The 23,201-nt window shown below is 39.6% G+C and overlaps 1 protein-coding gene across 9 annotated transcripts in view; it reads right to left on the bottom strand.

Annotated features, from left to right (window-relative positions):
• DLGAP1 (DLG associated protein 1) overlaps positions 1 to 23,201 on the bottom strand; it is a 1,131,601-nt gene that overhangs the window by 751,409 nt on the left and 356,991 nt on the right. The gene's annotated exons all lie outside the window — the stretch shown is intronic.

The raw sequence follows: 23,201 nt of genomic DNA, 5'->3' as shown, positions 1-23,201 counted from the left end.
AGAGCCAAGAGTCCCGTGGGTTTGAAATATTCCAGAAGATTCCACTCCCCACTCCCACCCCCTGCTGGGAAATCTGCCACCAGGTGGCAAACTCCTCCTCCTGTTTCAAGTCACTTCAGGGACAGACTTTCTGGTCTGCAACAGCCTCTCCAATGCCCTCTCCGATTTCCACCTTTGAGATGCCTTGACGCATTCATATGGCAAGTGTTTCTTCATATACACATGCATTCAAAGGGCCATCATTGACGTCTTGCTAAACACCATACAATATTCTAGATAGTTGACGTATTTTTTTTAACTTTAGATTTAACACTCCTCTAGTAAATTAGTATCTGCCTTAACAGAGAAGAAAACTAAGGCTCGGAGGAGTCACGTGCCCAGTCACAGAGGTCAAGAATGGTAGAACCAGGCTCCGGAGTCCATGCTCTTTGCACTGTGGCCCGCCACTGCTCTGCGCACCACTAGTGAACTGGAGGGTTTCTTCTCTGCCAGCCCTTGTATTACATGTTAAACACCTGTCATTCTATTTGGACCTTAACACAAATTGGTGACCAAGGCCCTGTTATTACTTATATACACCCACTGGGAAACCGAGGCTTCCTGAGGCTAAGTGACTCGAGGAAGGTCACCCATCTGGCAAGTGGCCAAGGGGGCCTGTGCCCTCAGGACTGCCCTGTCCTGAGTCAGAGTTCCTCTCTACTGCCACATTGCCTGTGTTCCGCGTTTAAACTGCTCGATGATGGGGCGCCTGGGTGGCTCAGTCGGTTGAGCGTCCGGCTTCGGCTCAGGTCACGATCTGACGGTCTGTGGGTTCGAGCCCCGCGTCAGGCTCTGTGCTGACAGCTCAGAGCCTGGAGCCTGTTTCAGATTCTATGTCTCCCTCTTCCTCTGACCCTACCCTGTTCATGCTCTCTCTGTCTCAAAAATGAATAAATGTTGAAAAAAAAATTTAACTGCTTGTTGACTAAACATCTACGGCCACGTGCAGGTACCCTACAGCTGGGTGCCAGTTGCTACTAAGTACTTAGTAAATATAAATTTATTCGAAACCACATAAAAAGTAGCTAATAAATATGCCTGAAAGATAAAATTCTGAGCAAAATGACTGTATCTGCTCTGGTAACTAATTCACATACCCTAAGCTGTAATAGTTAACCCCCACTGATGTTTTCAATTTTATGGAAGATAAATCAAACCAGAAAACCTTAAGTTAAAAGAGAACACTATTTTTCTGCCATACATATAGCTTTAAACACCTTACTTTTTTTTTTTTTTTTTTCCGTCTTCTTCTCCAGGTTCAGGGAAATCCTAAAACCTTTCCATCAGATTAAGAAAAATGTAGGGACTGCCCCGGAGAGCACTCACCAAAAAATTGCAAAAGTAAGATCAGGCCGTATTCACACACTAAAAGTTTTAAATTTGCACAAATAGCAATAGATCTGTTACTGAACCTCAAAAGTAAGGGAAGAGGGGCGCCTGGGTGGCGCAGTCGGTTAAGCGTCCGACTTCAGCCAGGTCACGATTTCGCGGTCCGGGAGTTCGAGCCCCACGTCGGGCTCTGGGCTGATGGCTCGGAGCCTGGAGCCTGTTTCCGATTACTGTGTCTCCCTCTCTCTCTGCCCCTCCCCCGTTCATGCTCTGTCTCTCTCTGTCCCCCCCCAAAAAAAAAAAACGTTGAAAAAAGTAAGGGAAGAGAAAGGAAAACAACAGTTAAGGGACAGCCTCCATTTCTGTGTGAAAAGCTAGCAGCAAACCTAATTAACCAAACACAAAGCCTCAGGCAAAGGAGCTGCTTTCACATTCTTTGCCAAATAAAATGAACTTCACCTTTTAAAGGCTCAGACTCCGCTAAAAGAAGTTATTAAACAGTAAGAAATAGTGAAATCCAAGCCTTATAATGATACAGAGATCAAACAAGTACAATTGCTTCATTCATCAGCAGGTGAATCGAAAATAAACATCCTCTGATCATTACAAGTGAGTCCTATAAATACCTTTGATCCCACGTAAAATCATGCATATAGACACATTCCGTAAATTAGACCCTGAACTTGTAAGTGATCAGGTTAGGATAGGTAGTCAAGACACGACAATATAATATATGATTTCATCTTGAATTCACGGCTTGGTTACCACTACACTTTGACAACAGCATTCATTGAAAAAGAAGCACAATTTTCTCACCACTGTGCTTTGGGCTCTAATGGAGAAAAGTCCAGCATTTCCCATGTACACTGGGCCTTTAAGCCACTCAGGGAAATGTAAACAGTGTCACAGGAAGAATACTAAATATATGGCGGAATATAAGCCAGCACTGAGTTTTGTGGGTCAGAGGAGACAAGTTTTCAAATGCTGAGGTAGGTTTCAAATCCAAGAGGAGATGAGAGAATTAGCACTGAGTTTTGCAGTTCTGATGGGATTGGAAAAATCCAAAAGCAGGCATGGATGAGTAGGGCAACTCTGAAAGGCTAAGTTTGACTAAGCTGAACACTTTATTCTAAAAGCTAGCCCCTGACTTCTCCACAACTTGCATTACAGAACGGAGACACAAAGAGAAATTAAACAATGTCGGGTTAGTTCATTTTTATTTCCTTACCCAACGTCTTCAAGATTAGTGGAGAAGGGAAGAGAATGACTAAAGCCAAGGAGGCACCATGATGTGTCAAAAAACTCAACAGCTTTGGCTTACAAGGAATGAAGGCCAATTCTCATTCCAGAACTTTCTTACTTTTAAGACCTAGGGCAAATTAATTACTATTTCGAAAGAAGACTCCATTCAAAGCCTTTTTGAAAATGAGCTTTTTACAATAATGCTTAGCTTCTTTCTCTTCAATGCCACTTTGCAAGGTCAAGAGAAGGAGGACATGAGTATGTGCTCTGAGATAGTATGAGTGGTTTCTTGGATATTTGTCAGGTGTTTCCCCCCTCCCAGCTACACTTGAGGGCTAAATATGTTGTGATCTGTTCATATTTTTTGTGATTAAAGGACAAGAGAAATGGGAAAGCCTAGGGTGAGGTATTTTGACATCCTTGTTAGAATCCCTGGGCCTCTGTTCTTACTAATGAGATGCTTCGCTAAAAGTCTATACCAGGTTTGGTCTGCCTACAGTCAACCATTCCTGTGGGTGATTCAGAGGATACTCCTCATTTCAGTTTGGTGTTTTGTTTTAACTTCATTCAATTATACACTTTCTTTTTTGTGTTCATTCTCTTTTTAACACTGTTGTGTGTGAGTACACAGGTATGTTTACTTACCTTGGTGTTTTCTTTCAAGTTGAAAATCTGCAATCAAGTTTCATCTATAGTCTTACCCAGTATACTTCCCATCCCTTTCATTATCACCAATTCATCAGTCAGGCCTTCAAAGCTTCCCCAACTCATTCCACTCCTCCAATTAGATTAGATGTCCCTTTTATGTGATTTCCTAATACCTGGAACACATCTCTAGTATTGTGCTCCCCAAGGCATAGATGTTGTTATATTCACACCTGCACTAGGCTGTGAGTTCTTTGAGGGCAAGAACGACCTGATTCTTCTCTTTGTATCCTGGATCTAGTTGTCTGGCACGTAATGAGGTGGCTCAGTACATAGGAATGCAAGATACTTATCTAGAAACAACAAAAATGTCACCCTTTGCATTAACATTCGAATAGTAAGTATTATTCCATGTATCAAAGCCAAAGTTTCATTCATTCTTGCCTCAATCGTTCTCCAACTTATTCTCCAATGTAAGAGTGCCTCTCTGTCCCAGTTCTTTATTCATGGAAGCTTTTCTCCAATCCTAAACCCCACAAACTATCTTAGTCATTCTCTCTTGGGTTCAGTTCTTTCAAGTTCTGTACTTAGCCCATTGAATGCACATTTACTTTCTGCTTGCATGTTAACAATTCTGACTTATGTCTCCCCTTAAAGTTGAAGTCTCAAGAGAAAAACAACTCAAAAACTTCTCAGCATTAAACAAAGGAAGCCTCAGCATTACTCAAAGTATGATGCCAGAGCCTTAGGCCCAAGCATCATATTTAATAAGGAAGTGTTCTCCCTTTCGGCAAAATCCATCTGTTTGAGTGCTCCTGGGTACTAACTTGAGCAGAACTATTCAGCAATTCATTGCATCCAGCTAAACTTTGACAAAGGCAAAATCTTTTTTACCCTCTAATTCATAAAACCTCCTCATTTACACATCAGCCGTACTTTTTTGCAATGCCCACTGGGATAATTATAGTGGCTGTTTCACTCCTGTCTGCTTTATTTAGATAATAAGCCCAAAAGGCCAGGGATGTCTTTGCAATTTCTATCTATAGCACTGAATACAATATGTATGAACAACATTTGTGAAATATTAATACTAGGTTTTTAATATCTTTTTGCAACAAATCCTCATGAATGGTCTAGAGGCTATGTTAGAGTCAAATCGTGTTTATTTTCTTCTTGAGATTTCTGTATTGATTCCAACATGAGAAATTATAGGCCACTGGTGTATCATTTAGAATTTTCTCTTCTCAAACATTTTTAGCAGTGCATGGCTGGTACTTAATTCTACATTTGAATCATGCGTATGGTTTTCTCTAGATCCAATGCAGCAATTTCATAAAAATTTGTCCAAGGGGTAGCTCACCAGTAAGAGTATTCTTTGTGCTTTTCCTCTTTGCCAGGCATTGTTTTAGGTGCTTTAACATACCAAACAAACAAAAAAAAAAAACAACATGTATTTTCAAATTTGTTCAGTATCTCACAACTAAAGAAGATACAAATCCAGGATTTGAGTACAGATTGATGGCTGACTGTATGGTCTTAACCACTCCATCCTACAGCAGGTTCATACTGCAGTAAGTGAGCAGGCACTTTAATTTTATTTATGTATTTTTTTTTAACGTTTAGTTATTTTTGAGACAGAGACAGCGCATGAACGGGGGAGGGGCAGAGGGAGAGGGAGACACAGGATCTGAAACAGGCTCCAGGCTCCGAGCCGTCAGCACAGAGCCCGACTCGGGGCTCGAACCCACGGACCGCGAGATCGCGACCCGAGCCGTAGTCGGCCGCCTAACCGACTGAGCCACCCAGGCGCCCCGGCACTTTAATTTTCAACAAAAGCATTAAATCACAAAAACTCTTAAACTTCATGGTAGCATTTATAGTCTTCGATTTGTCAGTTTTCTTTGAACACTTTAAATCACTAATCTCATGCTTAATTGTGTAAGATAATAAATTCCATACCAACATACAGAATTTGTTATTATTTTGAATTTTTGTTAATAGGTAAATGCTTTTCTAAAAAATTTTGAGAGAGCACACACGCACGCACACACATCAGCACACAGGGTAGGGGCAGAGAGAGAGGGGGAGACAGAGAATCCCAAGCAGGCTCCACACTGTCAGCACAGAGCCAAAAGGGCCTCGATCCCGTGAACCATCATGACCTGAGCTGAAATCTAGAGTCAGACACTGAACTGACTGAGCCACTCGGGTGCCACAATAAGTAAATGCTATTAAAGTACAATAACGCCCTTGGAAAACATTTTTAGGAAAAATGAAAATATTAATGAAATCTCCATAGTAACATGTTGGCATTAACTAGACAAGCCTGCATGCCAGTATATGCACACACAGACTCATTTAAGCTTTGCTTTTCCACATGCCACTTCACTTCCCTCCTGTGGTTCCAAAGGTTATTAAAAATGCCCACTTACTCTTCAGCTGACGAATGATGCTTCTATTATTTTCTGTATGTTGTAGTCAATCATCTAGCAAATATTTGTCCATTGTAATGTTCATGGTGCTCGGCCTACATCGATAACATAACAGAAGACAAGTTCCATCTGGAGCTTACACTCTAGTATCAGAAGACAGACAGCAAGCGATAGATATAATGAATAAGTAACTTCGCTAGTAGGTTGGAAAGGGACGTGTGCTATGGAATAAAGAAAAAAAAATAGAGCTGGGTTAGCTGGTAGAAAGTGCGGAGCAATGAGAGTTGATGTAAGGTGTAACATTAAATATGGCGGCCTGAGCAGGTATCTTTGAGAAGGAGGACTTAAAGGAACAGAAGGAGTCAGCCATGCAGCAGTAGAAGAGAAGTACATCCTGGTCAGTCAAGAATATCTTAATTACGTAAAACTGATTGTAAAAGCTTATTCTCGTCAGAGAAAACTTAACTGGAAACAACGAGATTGATCATTCATCAGCCCAAGATGGTCGTCATTTCTCTTCTGCAAATGGGCTCTGGCTCAGAGCCTATCTGAGCTAAGAAATTTGCCAGGTTTTCCTCTGAACCAAAAGAGAGATAATCAGTTGGGAACTGTGAGAGGAAGAAGACAGCCAGCATGTGGGCTCCTGAATTGATGGCATTTACCATTATTATAAATTGAAAAAGAACCAGTAACAAGTTGAATTTCACCTAAGGTTAGGCCTTAAAAATGGTGAGAGAGCATGCTGCAGGGACATGCAGTAAAGAAAGTGAAAACCAAGTGGCTAGAACTTGATGGGAGCAGTACTCAACAAGACTTCCGTGATGGATCAAAGTGGGTCTGTTAGAGAAAGGCAGTCTGTAGCCCAGACGGCCAACCAACCCCACCATGGGGCCAGAGATGGGGAGAGCAGTTTCAGAAACCAGCTCCTAGATTTACAGTCCTCACAGGAGTAGACAGAGAGAGAAGGACTCTTTGTAGGCTAGAGAAAGACCTATCTTCCTCATGCAGATGCAAATGGGGCAAAGCCTCCATTAAAAAAAATTGGAAGCTGATTTTTGAAATCCCTGAGCTTTAACTGAATTCTGAGCAAGTTGACATGAAATTGATGCAGGGTTGGGTAAGCAGCTTCCAGTGTCTAGAAACTATGCCTGGAAGACACCTCATGCTACCTAATAACGCACCGTGATTTGAAAAGGGCCATCTGGAATTATAAACCAAGTAATGCTTTGAAGACTTCATAAGATTGCATGAACCTCTGTAAATGCCAAATTGCAAATTTCTCATTTGTGATATTGTCATTTATTTCTCAACTCAGATTATTACTTCCTCCAAGAAGGCTTCCTAAATCCCCTACTACATAAACTTGCTTGACATTACAATCTCATGGGATTTCTAGAACTGTAATGGAAATATTAATTATGTAACAGTGATTTACAGCAGGTATCTCCCTGTAAGATAAAAGTTTCTTAAGGCCAAGAACCAGATTTGTTGGTCTTACTTCCCCTTCTTTCCCCAGCACTTAGCCTAGTATCTGGATAAAACAAACAACTAACAAATGTTCTTCAAATGAGTAAATGAGGACCTCCAGAAAACAAAGGCTCAGAGGGATTAGGACCTAACATGTAGCCAATTATCTTAGTGTGCTATAGCATAGGAGTGTGGTCAAAAGAAAAAAAAATATGGAAGGCTAGTTGGTAAGAGATAACGGAAGACCCAATGTCTACAGAAATAAAATGTAGCAATTTCAATCATTTAAAACATTGCTATTCCTTCACAGCTTACAGAGGGACAATATAGGAAACATTTATCTAAAGAGCAATATCTGTATTTTTTCCCAAAAAGTAAATTTGGGGAATTAAAATTCATTCTCCACGATGTTCATATTATCCATAATAGAGGCATTAACTTAATAATTTGAGAAAGGGCTTATGAGTGCCAAACCTGGAATCAAACCACTGGGGTATAGCCTCCCAATTCTATCCCTTACTAGCTAGACTAACTACTTCATTACAATTTCCTGATCTGCAAAATGGGTATCGTAGTTAAGAATGGAGTTCTATTGCATATGTGATGTACTTAGAATAGTACCTGGCATAAGGTATACATTTATCATTATTATTTTTGCTGTTATCTATATACTGTTAATAATACGGACTCTACAGACTACCATGCTACTATCTAGACATTTAACAATGAAATGTGAAATGCTTACTTGCCCTAACAAACATCCGTGTCATCTGGTAATTTCTTTCCTCTCTTAACGAGCTTCACCTTTTTTACAGGAACTTTATGACCGTGCATTTCCACAAATTCTTTGTTGAAGCAGACAAGGTAAAAGTCATAATCTCTTAGGTATTGTGCATTGAATGCTATTTATTATGCTTATAATTACCGAATTTATTGTAATTATACCTCTTAAATCAATCTGACAGTCAATTGACTTTAAAATAAAGTGATTTTCAAACCTAACTAATGAAACTGAATTCATCCCAGTTATCAAATGTTAAGGAAAAATGAAAATACACAAACCTTTGAAATATACTTCATATTCACAGTATTCAATACTGTGTGAAGCCGCACAATATTAGGCACAAGGTAAGTGATCAATAAATATTGATCAAATGAATACATGGCTGAATGGATAATGTGATGGGCTAAGCAGCTCCTAAAATGATTGAGATCTGTCACTGTTGAACATAGTACTCATAACTCTATCATAAGCTCTTGGTAGAAACATGTAAGGAAAAACAGGGAAGAACGGCCAAAAAAAATTTTTTTTTCAATCTTCTATTGCTATCTAGGACTTTCTGTTTCTATTAGTTGAAAATAGGATTGATTAAAGGGAAATCAAAAGCAGCACATCTTCTGTGCTCAACAGAATCCATCATATTGATATTCTCCTCTAAATATTTCTCATCAGTTTGGGCAGCCCATGTTTATTTGTCTATGTATTATATAGCACTGTGCATTGTGAAAGCAATAAAAATAACAATCTCACGTAGGTATCATAATACATAATGACGTATTCAAATTCTATATTGGATATCAAGATATCACAAGTTTTAGTCACTAGGCACAGGCATACAATACAGTAGAGCAGTGTCTCTGGCCTTTAATAGCTCCCTTCCTGTGATCAAGTGCTTTTACAGGGTAGATGAGGAAGACAGCAATCAGGCAAGACTGGGGGGCACTGGGGTAAGTAACGGTCCTGCTTCAACTTCCACTCCGGCAAAGTCTTCCTTGGAGATAGCCTCGAAACTGCCCTTCGCTCCCCTGTTATGACTGTGCCCTGGAGCACCATGGATTGGCAGAGAGGTCTCCAAGGACAAAATACAGCACTGACACAGCTCAATTTTGAATAGAGTCAGCCTCTGCACAGCCCTCTGCCACTGCATTCTGTGTGCCTGGCTGCAGCCACATCCTGATACGCCAGGAGGGAGGTAAGGCACTAGAGCTGAACGTTTATCGAGTTCTGGCTCTACCATGTGGCCCAGTGATGATTAAATGATCAGTATCAACCTTTTCTAAGCCCTGTTGGTTACCCTGTACCACAAATTTGGTCAGTAGATCCGTTACTTTCTCCCCCTTGTCCATATCCCTGCCAAGGTTCCAGTTTATGTAGGATGGGGATCTTGTTTATTGCCACCCGCACCCCCCTTCTGGGGATTCAGTGGGTTTAAAAAATTTGGGGGGGGGGTGCATTTTCTACTACCAATCCCTCTCCTACCCCATTGATCTTACTGCATGACCTAACTCAAGCCTACTGGCTAGGTCTACACGGAGATACCCGAGACATGAGCTACCATAAGCGGACATGACACTTTCCCAGTTTTACTCTTTATATACAAAATTTGAAAGAGCGTCGGAAGGCACACGTTTACACTTTTCTGTTTTGTACACGTGATCAGAGTCACACTATTGACCTTAGATTCCTTGCTGCTCTGCTCCATCACCTCTTAGGATGCCTGTTCATCCCTTGCCATTCGACCTCTGCCACTGACACATTCACGGGCTTAACCATCGTCATCTGGTACCATCTTTCAGAATCATACAGTCTGCTTACTGGGAATGGTTTGCCCTAATAACACTGGACGGGCCATGCCCAATCATAACATCACATGAAAAGAGAGGCGTGGCCATCTTATTAAAGTAGTAGCATATATATTTGTTAAGATACCATGGCACGTAATTACCATTGAAAATGTACTCAATGGGGGCGCCTGAGTGGCTCAGTCGGTTAAGCTGCTGACTTTGGCTCAGGTCATGATCTTGTGGTCCGTGAGTTCAAGCCCCGCATCGGGCTCTGTGCTGACAGCTCAGAGCCTGGAGCCTGTTTCGGATTCTGTGTCTGCCTCTCTCTGACCCTCCCTGTTCATGCTCTCTCTCCGTCTCAAAAATAAATAAATGTTAAAAAAAAAATAAAAAAAAAAAAAAGAAAATGTACTCAATATAGTTTCCTATATCATCTAAAAAATAAAGGGGTCTATTTCTTGCTCTATTTTACGCTCCTGAAGTTGAGACTGAAAGGACTGGAGGGAAAATCTGTTTTCCAGGGCTCCAAGGTCAGTTTTTCATGAATAATTCTTTCACTGTACTTACTGATACTAACAAGTCAGCAAGTTAACAAGCTCCCCCTACAGTGAATTGCATACTCCCTACTCACCTCTGATTTTATTCCCACTTCACAATCCCTCTTTTTCTCCCTGTCTCCAAGTGCAGAGATAGGATGGAGGGGGAAGAGCTGAAGAGTAATTAGAAATTGATCCCACAGATGATCAAACACCAACTTTGACAGTTGTTTCAGTTGGGACCATGTAGAACAGTGACTAAAATATATAACAAGAACTAAGAGTTATCTTTGAAAAAGGAATAGCTCTCTGCTTATGAGCAAGTGGTATTAAAAAGGAAAGCCCTGGGTAAAAAGAAAACCTATCATAGCATCCTGACATGGTCAATGGCTCCAATACTTCCCAAGATTCTTTTTATCTCAGACATCACTAAGGTAACATTTCTTTGATGGCCTTGCCATCCTTCGTTCAAAGGAAAATTCAGGGCATTTCTACCGCTTCACACAGCACAATTTCCAAATCATTATGGAGCATAAGCGTTACTAAGCTATGAGCAACTGAGCCATAAAACTACATTCTGTGGAAGACAGGAGGAAATCTGAAAATTGTAACATACTAAAATCAAGCCCAATTCATGTGCAGGCAAAATTTAAAACAATGCATTAAGCCAATTCTCAATGAGCGTCTTGAAACTACAATGAGTAGGCAGAGTGTGGTTGCATTCCAAGGGTATCCACAGAATATAGTCACACAGGCTTTCATGGAAGATACTAAAGTTCCATCTTGAGGCCAAGAAAACTGGTAAGAGAGCAAGGTCTGTTTTCTTTATTTTTCAAAAATGGCATTTTCAATTTGCAAGTTCATTAAGAAAGGCCATCTATATAAGCCACTATATTTCAATAATAATAAAACCTCAGTGTATTTACCTGCCTAAGTAAACATATTATATCTTAAACGTTTATGTTTAGGTCTCAAAGTATCTTATAGTCATCATTAATATCAAAACTATTTTACAGAGCTTCTGATTAAGATAGTATTCAATTTTTCATCAAGGTATATTTCAGAGTCTTTTTTGTGTTTTAACAAAATTCCTAACATCTGATTGCTTCACTAATAGTTACTGCTGTTATAAAAATTTAAAGTTATGAATGCATCATCTGTGGAACAGCAAAGAACACTGATAACCTATAATGCTTTTCTGAGTTGTTTTTTTTTTTTAAACACGGTGCTGTATCATCTTATTTTCTTCTGTATGATCAAATTTAAACATTCAGTGAGTATGTATCTTTGCTGTAAGTGCTAAGAATGCAAAGACTAAAAAGACCAAGGAGTGCACGGTCCAGTTTGGAAACCAAAACGAATAAACCTAGCACGTGAAATGTGTTAATAAATCAATCACATGGAAGGTCCCAGGAGGAGAAATTGCTTTTACCTCTTATAGGTAGCTATCATAGATTGTTATGGAAAGATGGACATACTTCCACAAAGTCTGAAGATTTTGATAGAAATCAACCGGAACACAAGGTAGGGAAAGAGATTTTGCGAAGGCTCGATTAAATCAAAGGTGCAGCATTTCAAGGGACAGAATAAAAGGAGAATGAAGAGGAGATTGGCCATTTGTGTCCTTACATCCCTATCTGATTTCCATACTTCAGACAGTAGCCACTGAAAGTTCCCAAGTAGGATAATCACATTTGAACTTCAGAAACAGAACTGCGCAGCAGCTGGACGAACTTTCAGCACCTCCCACTCAATCCACCTCCATCTTGGCCTTCTTCCCCTTCAATTCTGAGGCACATGCGTCCACCCCTTTTGTGGTCGCAGCCTGGGAATCCCCAGAGGGAACGTGACCCGTCTCTGGTCTCTTCTCCCTTCTACTTTCAGCCTTGTCTTTGCCATGAACATTTTTGGGTAAGAATTCCATTATCAAGTATTAGTTCAATTCCAGAAGGAACACTTTCCAAAAAAAAAGTAATGGCAACACGGTAAAAAGCCCTAGGGCATTCCCCCCTAAACACAGCATGCTTTGGAAGGTGGCCGTTATGGGAAAGAGCGAGATAGAGTATTATTGCTCCTATATCCATTGTTTGTCCCTCCCATGATTTTAGAGCTGCTTGTGGCATTTTAGCTGGTGGGCTAGGGGAAGTGACCCCAACAACTCAAAACGTGGAAGAAAATGCCTCTTTGATGAGCTCCGGTTTTCTTTCTAGATGCATTCAAAATGAACAGCTATACCGGACATACTTTTTCAAGGTTTGTTTGACTTAAATACATTTATTCTTTTATTATAGCTCAATAAATGCAATAGCCTGTCATAGTCTGGAGAATCTTACAATCCTCTTGTTCTCTTGAACACACCCCCACAGTACATTCTGACTCTCTTCTTAGCCAAAGTAGTAGCTAAAGAGAGTAGGAGGCAAATACATGAAGCCAGCAGGAGATCTATCAGATGTGGGACTTCATCATCAATGGGTCTAAGTCTCCTCCATTTTCTCTCCTGTAAACACAACCAGCAGCTATGATTTTAATTCATTCTTGCCCTCATTTATAATGCATTAAAGTTGCCCTTTCCAAGCTCTAAAAAAACTCTGTGGTAGAAACCCTAATTAAATTTTACACACACACATGCATGCACGCACACAAACAATACCACTGCAAAAAAAACCAACCTCATAAGAATGAAATAGAAGACTGATGATGGAAATAACCAATGATTCTCAGATGTTTAAAAAAAGTAATTACCAGAACCATTGTATCTCTTACAATGTATCTATTACACATTACGAAATTTAATGAAGCTCTTCTGGAGGCTAAAACAAACTTTTTAGCACTTTTAATTCTAGGACTTTAGGATGGAAAAGTGGCTCTTTTTGAACAAACAGCACTAGATACAATTTTAAAAATGGTTATTAACTTTGTCATCATTCATAAAAGTATTTGAAAAACCAGGATCAATACTGTTTTCTTATCTCAGTTTGAGGATTACGCAGTTGAAGACAGAAATCATTTTTTACAATTTTTTAATGTTCATTCATTTTTCAGAGAGAGAGAAACAGAGCATGAGTGGGGGTGGGGCAGAAAGAGAGAGAGACACAGAATCCAAAGCAGGCTCCAGACTCTGAGCTGTCAGCACAGAGCCCGACGACACGGGGCTTTAACTCATGAGCCATGAGATTATGACCTAAGCCGAAGTTGGAGGCTTAACCAACTGAGCCCCCAGGCATCCCCAGAAATCATTTTCAATGTAGAAAATCAATTCTTCATATTGTCAGCGTTTGTGTTCACTGTAAGCTTATAAATCTATGAGTATTAACATAAGTTAGTGGAAATAATTTACACAGGCTCAGTCTGTGTTAGCCATAAGAAATATTACATATTTATAAGTATTATGATGTAGCATCAGGATTTTACCAGTTACTAAGCTTAGTGTTCATGGTTGAAAGCACTCAATCATTGAAAGTGGGAAGCAGCTGTGGCACAATACCCAGCAGCTCCAAGTCTGGGGATGGAAGCAATGGGTCCTGTCCTTTATAATTATGGTGAAAAACAAGACTCCTCCTGGAGTTGGAGATGAACTCCTTGAGAGTTTATCACTAGCAACTTCCAACTTCAAGTAGCCTCCAGCCCACAGATCACACTCACTTTAAAATCAGACCCTAAGAGAGGATACTAATGATTTCCAAAGCTGATAATATCCATCTGGACACCGAACACAGCTTTTGAGCATTCCAAGAAGAGCCAGAGCGGAACAATAGGTCATCTGAGGAAAATACTGAAGCAATTCAGTTCAATAATTGAAAATAATAATGAGAATTCAAAACCCGTTACAAGAACATTCTATATTTTACCGGTTAGGACATCCCTCGATTCTAGATACTACGTAACAAAGAGAGGAGGTAGCTGGCAATGAAATATACACTCTAAAACATTTTTTCATGAATATTTTATGCAGGAAACCCAGTATTTTCCAACAATTGTATTTGTCCAATGTTTTTCCCTCTTCCAAGTTGTAAGCAATCAAGAGCTTTTCAATTCTGGAATTTCTGATTCAATCTGGAAATCCAGTAATACATGTCACTCAAGATTGTAAATATAATGAACCATGCTTCTGGTCTCTGTAGAAAATCAAGTATTTCTATCTGTGCTTCAATGGAATATAAGCCACATACAATAAAATCATGTACAGCTTAGTATTTGGGAAAACAGATGCTTTTGTATCGACACCACTCGATCAGCATATAGAATGTCCTTTGCACCTCCGAAAGTTCCCTTGTGCCCATGGTACCTGATACTCCCACCCCACTCTCCATCACCGTTAGATCATTGTTCCGCTTTCTGTCCCTCCAGTTTGCCTGTCCCAGAGTTTTCTATCAGCAGAATCGTACAGTAAGCGATGCTTTGTGCTTGGCTTCTTTCGTTTTGTAAAATGAAGTTGAGATGTACGAAGATCTGTGAATTAATAATCTGTTCCTTTACAGAAGCTGATAGCATCTCATTCTATCCCTCTTCTACAGTTTGTTTACTGGTGGTATTTCCAGTTTTTGTTACAAAGCTTCCAAGAACACCTGAAACCAAGACTTTGTGTAAACTTGTGTTTTTATTTCTTTTGAGAGATACCTAGTGCTGGGGTCCTGAGACACAAGGAAAGTGCTTGCTTTACTTGATAAATTGTTGCACAAAGCAGTCATACATTTGCACTTGGAAGGTATGAGATTTACATTGCTCTGCCTCCTTCCCAGCATGTGTTATTGTCAGGCTTTCCTTTCACTCATCCCGCTGGGTGTGATTTCATCTGAGGTTTCCATTCACATGTATCTAAAGATGTTGAGCATCTCTTCATGAGTTCATTTGCCATTTCTTACATATTCTAGAGTGAAAGGTCTACTCAAATAACTAGGTTAAGTTGTCGAGTTCATATGTATACTAAGCACAACACTGTATCTTTTACATAGGTTTTCCCAGTCTGTGTCGTGTCTTTTAATTTCCTAAGCAATGTATTATGAAGAACAATAGATCTTAGTTTTTACAGGTCTAATTTATCATTTGTTTTCCTTCTTCTAAGTGCTTGTTGCCTCAGCTCAAGTCCCAAAAATAATCTTTTACTTTCTTTCACATGTTATGGATTGTATGTCTATCATCCAGATTGAAATGATTTTCTTTATAGGTGATGCAATGTTTGGGGTTTACTTTTTCCATATGGATATCCAATTCTTCCAGCATCATTTGTTGAAAACAGTAGCATTTCTGTATGAAATTACTTTGGCTCATCCATCAGAAGTCAATTCACATATTCACAGGCTTTTTTTTTCCATTGGCCTATATAAATATACTTGAACTCCACACCATCTTGATCAATCTAGTATGTAATTTTCAAATGTAGTATATGGCAACAGTTGAAATAAAATACTGTAAGCTTTTGAACTTTTTTACTAAAGTACTATTTTCTGGAGCACCTGGGTGGCCCAGTTGGTTGGGCTTCTGACTTCAGCTCAGACCGTTATCTCATAGCTTGTGGGTTTGAGCCCCGCATCGGGCTCTGTGCTGACAGCTCAGAGTCTGGGGCCTGCTTCAGATTCTGGGTCTCCCTCTCTTTCTACCCCTGCCCCCCTCCTTGTGCTTTGTCTCTCAAAAATAGATAACCATTAAAAAGTTAAAAAAAAAACTATTTTCTTTGGGGGTGCCAGGGTGGCTCAGTCGTATTCAGATTTATTTCTTCATGGCTTTTTTATTTCAAACCATTTTTTTAATGTTTATTTTTGAGAGAGAGAAACACAGTGTGAACAGGGGAGGGGCAGAGAGGGAGACAGACTACAAGATTGACTCCAGGCTCTGAGCTGTCAGCGTAGAGCCTGACGTGGGGCTCGAACTCACGACCCGGGAGATCATGACCTGAGTTGAAGTTGGACATTTAACTCCCTGAACTGCCGAGGCGCCCCACCTCCTGGTTTTCTTTGGGGAAAAAAAAAATCAAAGGACCAATAAAGACTTGGAATAGTACTACTGCAAATTTCCATTAGTTAGAGAAAGTGAAAACTCAAAGGAACATGTTTTAGAAAGCATTCTTAAGCTCCTGACTCAGAGGCAGGTGTGAAAGTGAGAAATGCTGTTGTAGTGATTGTAATCACTGTAATTTCAGGCTTCTTGCCCAGCCTGCCCCAAGAAGACAGGGAAACCCCTGCACTCTTTTGCATTTTATATGCCTACAGAGTTGATCCTTTGTAAAACGCAATTTGATGTTCGCCTGTAGGACTTGAAGCTGTGAAGACACTTCCCCGAAGGCAGATTAGGGGCTTTTTGCCAACACTTTTGCAAACAGAGGTCAAGAAGCTTCCAACCATCATCACAGCAGAAGGATTCGTTGTCTACATAAAGTAAGTATGTCTACATACATTTATGTCTACATAAATAGGGAGATGCTTCAGCAGCAACATCAGGAAATTCAGAAATCAAAGGAAATCCACACGTTTCAAGTTGCTCTACCAAGAACTTGAGTTATCCCGTTTCTTTCCATCAATTTGTATGAAAATGGCATTCATCTGCTAACACTAAAAACGTCAATTGATACTTAAGTTGTTACAGATGAAGACATGAAATTCACTTAAGTATTCAGTTAGAAACGGTGTTTTTCATGAATGGGTGGCATTGATTTAGGGACTCAAAGGATAGGAGTTTTTTGTTTGCTGTTTAATCTGAGGATGTGGTCAATTATCAAAATAACCACAAATTCTTTCCTTCTCTGTATTAATAGTGAGGTCACAGATCCTCCCCTCCAAACGTCTGTTGCTTTGGCCAGTGCAACAACAGAAGTGTTATGAGCAGAGTCTTGGACAGTGATTGTGCACTGGACCTTTTCCTCTGGATCCTTTCAATACCCAGTGTCCCTGAAAAGAGGCTGAGGCCATCCTGCTAGAGTTGACAAGTACATGGTCCCAATTACCAGCCAACTGCCAGGTCTGTTAGTGATGCAGTCTAAGGACTAGCAGTTCCCAGCTGACTCTCTAGCTGATCTCAAATCCATGACTAACCTAAGATCAGCAGAACCTCACCCAGAGCAGCAGAAACTGGAGTTAAATAAATGGTTGTTGTATTCAGCCATTAAATTTGGGGTGGTTTATTAACCATCAACGGTTGAGTGACACACGATGTGAGCGTGATATGGCTTTAGGTAGGCGGAAAGAACTTTGTAAATGAGAATATTAATTTCAGCACAGCTGGAAGGACAAAAGGAGAATGGGACTAAGAGCAGGTTCCTACATTTCAGTCAATTTGACGTAATATATGAAATGTCATACCTCTAATTAGATTACTGGGTTTACGTTCAACCCAGACCATTTGAGATGATGACAGACCAAGAAAGAGATCCAGAATATGTCCTGTCCCTTATCTTGGCCCATTATGCCTCTAGGTTCAAGACCGGTTCAAAACAAGAGTTGAACTGGGTTGAGATATTGGAATGAGACCTAAGAAATATGTTTTTGGAGATTCAAGCATTTGTTTTCATTAAGATAATCTTTACGGCCATGTAAATCCATTTTCATTTTACTAAGCTTACAAAAAGCAGTAAGAAGTTTATTTAAAAAAAAACTTGCCACTAAACTTTTCTTCCTTTTTTTTTTTATCTCACAGTGCACAAACTATCATTTTTCTCCATTGGAAAAAATAAACCCATAATTTTGCTTTTAGATACAGAGTCAGATTGTAAAAAATTGATAGTTGTTGTAACTAGTTACTAATAGTGATGGGTCTCATCAAAATGGCCATAATGTATCTTGTTAACAGTCCTATATAGGAGCTAAAGTTTCCATTCATTTGCTTTTTATCTCTACTGAATTTCTAAGAGTATAATTAATCAGAGTATCATTTTATTCTTACCCCCCTTTCAGATCCCGGTCAAAGAACCCTTCACAGAAGCCTATTTACAACTTCACTCTCTTTCAGTTTTACAATGGGTTTCATAGAGAGTGGTGCTCACCTTCTTTATGGGACTTCCCTCAGTGAATATTTGCACTTGCATTGAATGATGTCTGTCTTCCTCGTGGATTTGTAAACTCCTTGAGAGGCAAAGACCAAACATCTTTAGACTTTGCAATTTATTCTCGGCATGGAGCTCAGCGTCTGGCATCTAGCATTCACTGAACCAATATTTGTTGAGAGGATGAAGTAATAAAGAGCGATCTCTTTAGCATGCATGCTGTCTCAGTTTAAATGCTAACAATGCCAAGTGCCGAGGTAAATTTATTCCAGTGAGATGCAACAGCGGGGGCACCAAACAGGAAAAAAACAAAACAAAACTTTTAAGAATCAAGAAATGGAAAGGCCAGGGGGAGCCAAAGCTGGGTGGTCCACAGGGAGAGATGGGTTTAGAGAGGGGGTTAGGACACCAATCATACGGGGCCTTCCAGGCCCGGGTCAGAGCTCAGGGTTTACTCTGAGTGCAACGGGAGAGGCTGCAGGGACTCAACAGGGTAATGATGGAACGTATGCTAAGATCGTCCTTGGCTGCTGTGCCAGCAGTGGAGTGAAGGGAGGCAGGGGTGGGAACTAGGAGAGAAGTCAGGCACTCTAAAGTAGGGAAGATTTTGACCTCTTGAGGTTCATGCTACAGATACGGAAAAAAGGGGATAAATTTGTGACATTTTCTTGAGGATCACTAGGCTATGTTCGACCGACGAGAAGAGGAATCGAGCTATTTCCCTGGTTTCTGTCCTGAGCAACTGAGTGGGTGGTGTTCCATTCACTGACACACAGAGTCTGTGGATGGGATAGAAGGGGCATGAGTGGAGACATGGAGAAAATAGCATCATGTGGAAGCATTTAAGTGAAACTTGAAAAGTAAACAAGATGGAAATTGGACATACCGCGCAGGCACTAATACAAAGAAAGCCGGAATAGCTTCATTAAGGACAAGATTTTAGAACAAGAGATATAACAAGGGTAAACAGAGACATTTCAGTGGTAAGTCAATTCATCAAGATGACCTGACTGTCCTTAATGGATCTGCACCTATTAGCAAAGCCTCTTATCACAGGGGGTGGTATGTGTTAGAACCCAAAGAGAAATGGACAAGCCCACAGCTATAGTCGAGAAACACAGTTTTTACAGGTAAACAGATGCTTCTTATAAATTATCTTTCCTAATCACACATGCTAATGAATTCACTCCAGTTTCTAATTTGTATTATGGAATATACATAATTCTAACCGACTTCTTTAGAACTGCTAAAATTATAGAATCTTAATTCTTCCTGGCTTAAAATTTCTCTGATACCAGTGCCAGGGATTTCCAAATCTTCATGACTCAATAATCCAACATGCGTATTATTTAACGAAAATAAAATACTCAATGTCAGTATTTACTATTTACTGTGAATGCACATGTTCTGTCCACGAAAAACACAAGTTACTTCAGGCTTCTAAGCGTGATGTCAAGCCCACTAAAAATCCTTAACTTTGGAATTTTTTTTTTATTAAAAGATTGGAAAGACTTTCACATTTAAAATTCTCGCATTGAAAGTTTCCATGTTAACACCTGTGGTAATAGCATCATTCACATGCACCATTTTTATAGAGCCTTAAAATTCTAGAACACTTCCAGAAACATTATCTCACTCAATTCTCACAACTCAGTAAAGTTGTTTCAGGAAACAGTGTATTTCAAGAGGCCAAAAAAGTAAGGGGTCTTGAGTCACAGCCACCTGGTCTTCCGACTTCACGTCCCCTCTTTCCTTCCCACAGACTTAGTTTTTAGGGCAAATGTAACAACATAGAAGGTATTTGTGCACCCACATTATTCTTCTTGGCCTGATAACCCTCCATACTTTTTAATTCTATTGTCAGATTTTCAATACACCCAAGTAGATCTCAGTAAATTTTCCAAGAAATAGACAAAACATTTTGCTATTCCTAGACAAAATTGACTTTTACAAAAAATAAGATGTAAAAGGACAATTCACTAGACCTCAATCTTCTTGAAATCCTATTATAGAAGTGAACCTAAATAAGGTTATGTATGCAACGACTCTTCCGGAAAAATGTCTAGAGTATTTAAGACAGTCGACGTTTCAGTGTTATTTAACAGCGAAGGTGTACCTAAATGTTTCATGAATATCATCTAGTTAATTCCAGACCTGTACGGAATTCTATGCTCTTTCCAGTCAATTCATACCAAGAATTATGAATTACTGTTATCCATATACTTTCAGGATGAGGGGATACTAATAACATAAGGAAAACGCGAATAAGGAGGAGAAGTATCCGTTTTCTTATGAAGTAGAAATAAGATTGAATAAGAATATACGCTAAGTACAAATGACATACGTTTTGAAAAAACAAAAAGATTTAAGTACTAAAAGCTTTTTGTCCCTGTGATTGCCCCAACAACTGAAATTCAACAAGACAATTGTGTTATCCTTGGATTGTGCCGTAAACATTACCAAATATGATTAGGTATTGACTTAATAAAAGGTCATAGCAATTAAAGTTGGCTTGAAGTCTCTATTAACCACCAGTATCAACCAAATGTTTAGTTTCCTTCAAAACACTGGAGAATAGAACTTTTCTTCTTAGGAACTGTCCTGGAATATCCTAGACGTATGTAATGCGACACCTGAAGTTTTCCCTTAGACTTTCACCATCCTTCAAGTCTACCCCTATTTCTACTCCTGCCCAAGAATCAAAGCAGATACTGTAGGAGAAATAGGACAGACCACCTAGAAACTTTTCCAAAGCGGTACTGATGTTCTCAACACTGCCTAGTTCCGTCAGACCGAAAACAGATTTTGGGTCCTAACTCTGAAGGCAACTTTTTTTTCTTGAAGAGCCTTTGACAGGAGAGAAAAGTGGAAGACATGACAAAATAAAAGGTAGTTTTGAAATTAACTGATATAGATTAGTCTCTATGGCCACTCTACCCACACTCTATGCCTCTGCGCATTTCTTGGGGGCATGACCTTGAGCAAGTCGCTGAATTCCTTGGTCGTCATTTTATCGGGAAATGAAACGGCAATACGTACTGCATATAAAATCAGAACTTCAGCTGGAGTAGGTAGTGCAAAGTGAAGGTGTCCTGGTTACCTAGTAGTTTATCATTTCACAGATTCAATAGCTTAGGTCATCAGGTGCAAGAGTAAAATGTTATGGATGAAATGGCCCAAATCTGCTATTAAGAATCATTAAAATGTGAAGCAATTTAAAAGAGAAGCCGTATAGCTCCCCCTGGAAAGAATCAAAGTTGGGAGTTTTAAAAGCAGTTGTCCTTGGAGGTAATTTGGTCACATCGCAAAATGAGATTTGCATTCAAACTGGAGTTATTATATTCTATGGGCACAAAGTGATGAACATAAAAAATCATGTTCAAGATTTAAAGCATGACCTGAGATCTTGCATACATTCCTGTTTTGTTAACAGTTCTGTAGAAAATTCCGCTTCAAGTTCCGTCAACTAAAGACAACATCGGTGATCATACCAGAGGTGGGTAAGAATGTATTTAGGAAGAATAATTACAACAATAGCAGCCAATAGCAGTATCAGTAATAGCTCACATGCGTGGCATGTTTCTGTGTCATACACTAGGTCTCATTTAATATTCACAGAACATATTATGGGTAGATATTCTGTCGTTCTCATTTCAAACATGTAACTATTCGGAAGTAAGGTAATTGACCCAATATCAAGACCCACGACAAAGCGGCAGATTTGAGATCATCAAGCTTAAATTATCAGTGACCTTCAGAAATTTAATACATGCCAGATTTTTAAAAACTTCTACTCTTGAAAAATATAATAGTGTCCTCCTATGGTTGACTAGGGAAGATGAAGGAATATTTACGGTAGGAGAATTTACAAATGAGAAATTTAAGCCCTCCAAGAAAACAGTATTAAGATTAGGGATGAGTAAACCTACAAAAGCCCTGACACATGTTTGCACAACCATGTAGTATAGTCATTTATTGAACGCTCAATGTGTACGTCCAGTACTAAGCACTCTTTGTAAATTAGCACTTATAATTTTCACAACTACTCCAGAAGAAGTCATGGCCAAAAGGTGGCATAGTCAGAGTTCGAACCACAGATGCTCGTTTGGTTCCAAAGCCCATGTTCTCAGCCACCGTGCTATGATCAAGGGCCTTTACATACCTTCAATCTTGCCAGTTTCCATTTATCAGGTTTTGTTCACTAGGAGACTTTCGGGACATCCCTTCCCCACATTGTATATAAGACACTTGAAAAGTTGTTACACATTGCAGGTGAATATGCCTTCCAAGAGGTCTGGTCCCGAATCTTCTACCTGAATATTCAGTGTCTTTCCTTTTACATCTAGGAGTACTGACTTACCTGGAATCTCAGGTATTTGAGATGCAGAATAACCTGTATGCCTGAGAAGCAAAACCTTTGGACAACCTGTAATTCTCAACATCTACCCACCCAAGACAAATTCATGTTATGGCCAAAGCACCATTTTCATCACGTAGCTTGTGTCCTCATGGTACCCACTAGAGTGTCCTTCTAAGAGACGGCCTGTCACCTTTGGTCATTTAATTCATCACCCTCCAGGACTGCCTGCAGTAACTACTCCAGTCTGATTCAACTTTACCGTCTTTTTTCAAATCCAGGTCTGTTTTGCTGATTAAGCCCAACTGGAGTGACTGGCAATTTAGTATATTGAAACAGAAGATTTTGATGTTGAGCACAAGATATACGGAAGTGAACTCACATGGATTTGAAGTACAGGTAAAGGAAGCTCACAGTTAGGGAAGGATTTGCATAAAGATAATCATAATAGGTACATTTTCATCATAACCCATTTCAAGGAGATAGCCTCTCCAATTTATAGCCATTTTACAGCAGTAAAAATAATGTAGATTATAGCAATTACAGGTTTCATAAAACTGTATTGCTGTTATATTTTACAAGAATGCTTGCGTTGAAACTCCCCTTGTACTAAATGC

This window comes from Felis catus, chromosome D3, assembly GCF_018350175.1.
Source record: "Felis catus isolate Fca126 chromosome D3, F.catus_Fca126_mat1.0, whole genome shotgun sequence".
NCBI classification, from domain to species: domain Eukaryota; kingdom Metazoa; phylum Chordata; class Mammalia; order Carnivora; family Felidae; genus Felis; species Felis catus.
Note: the sequence above shows the minus strand (reverse complement) of the source record. Positions and strands in the feature narration are given on the sequence as shown.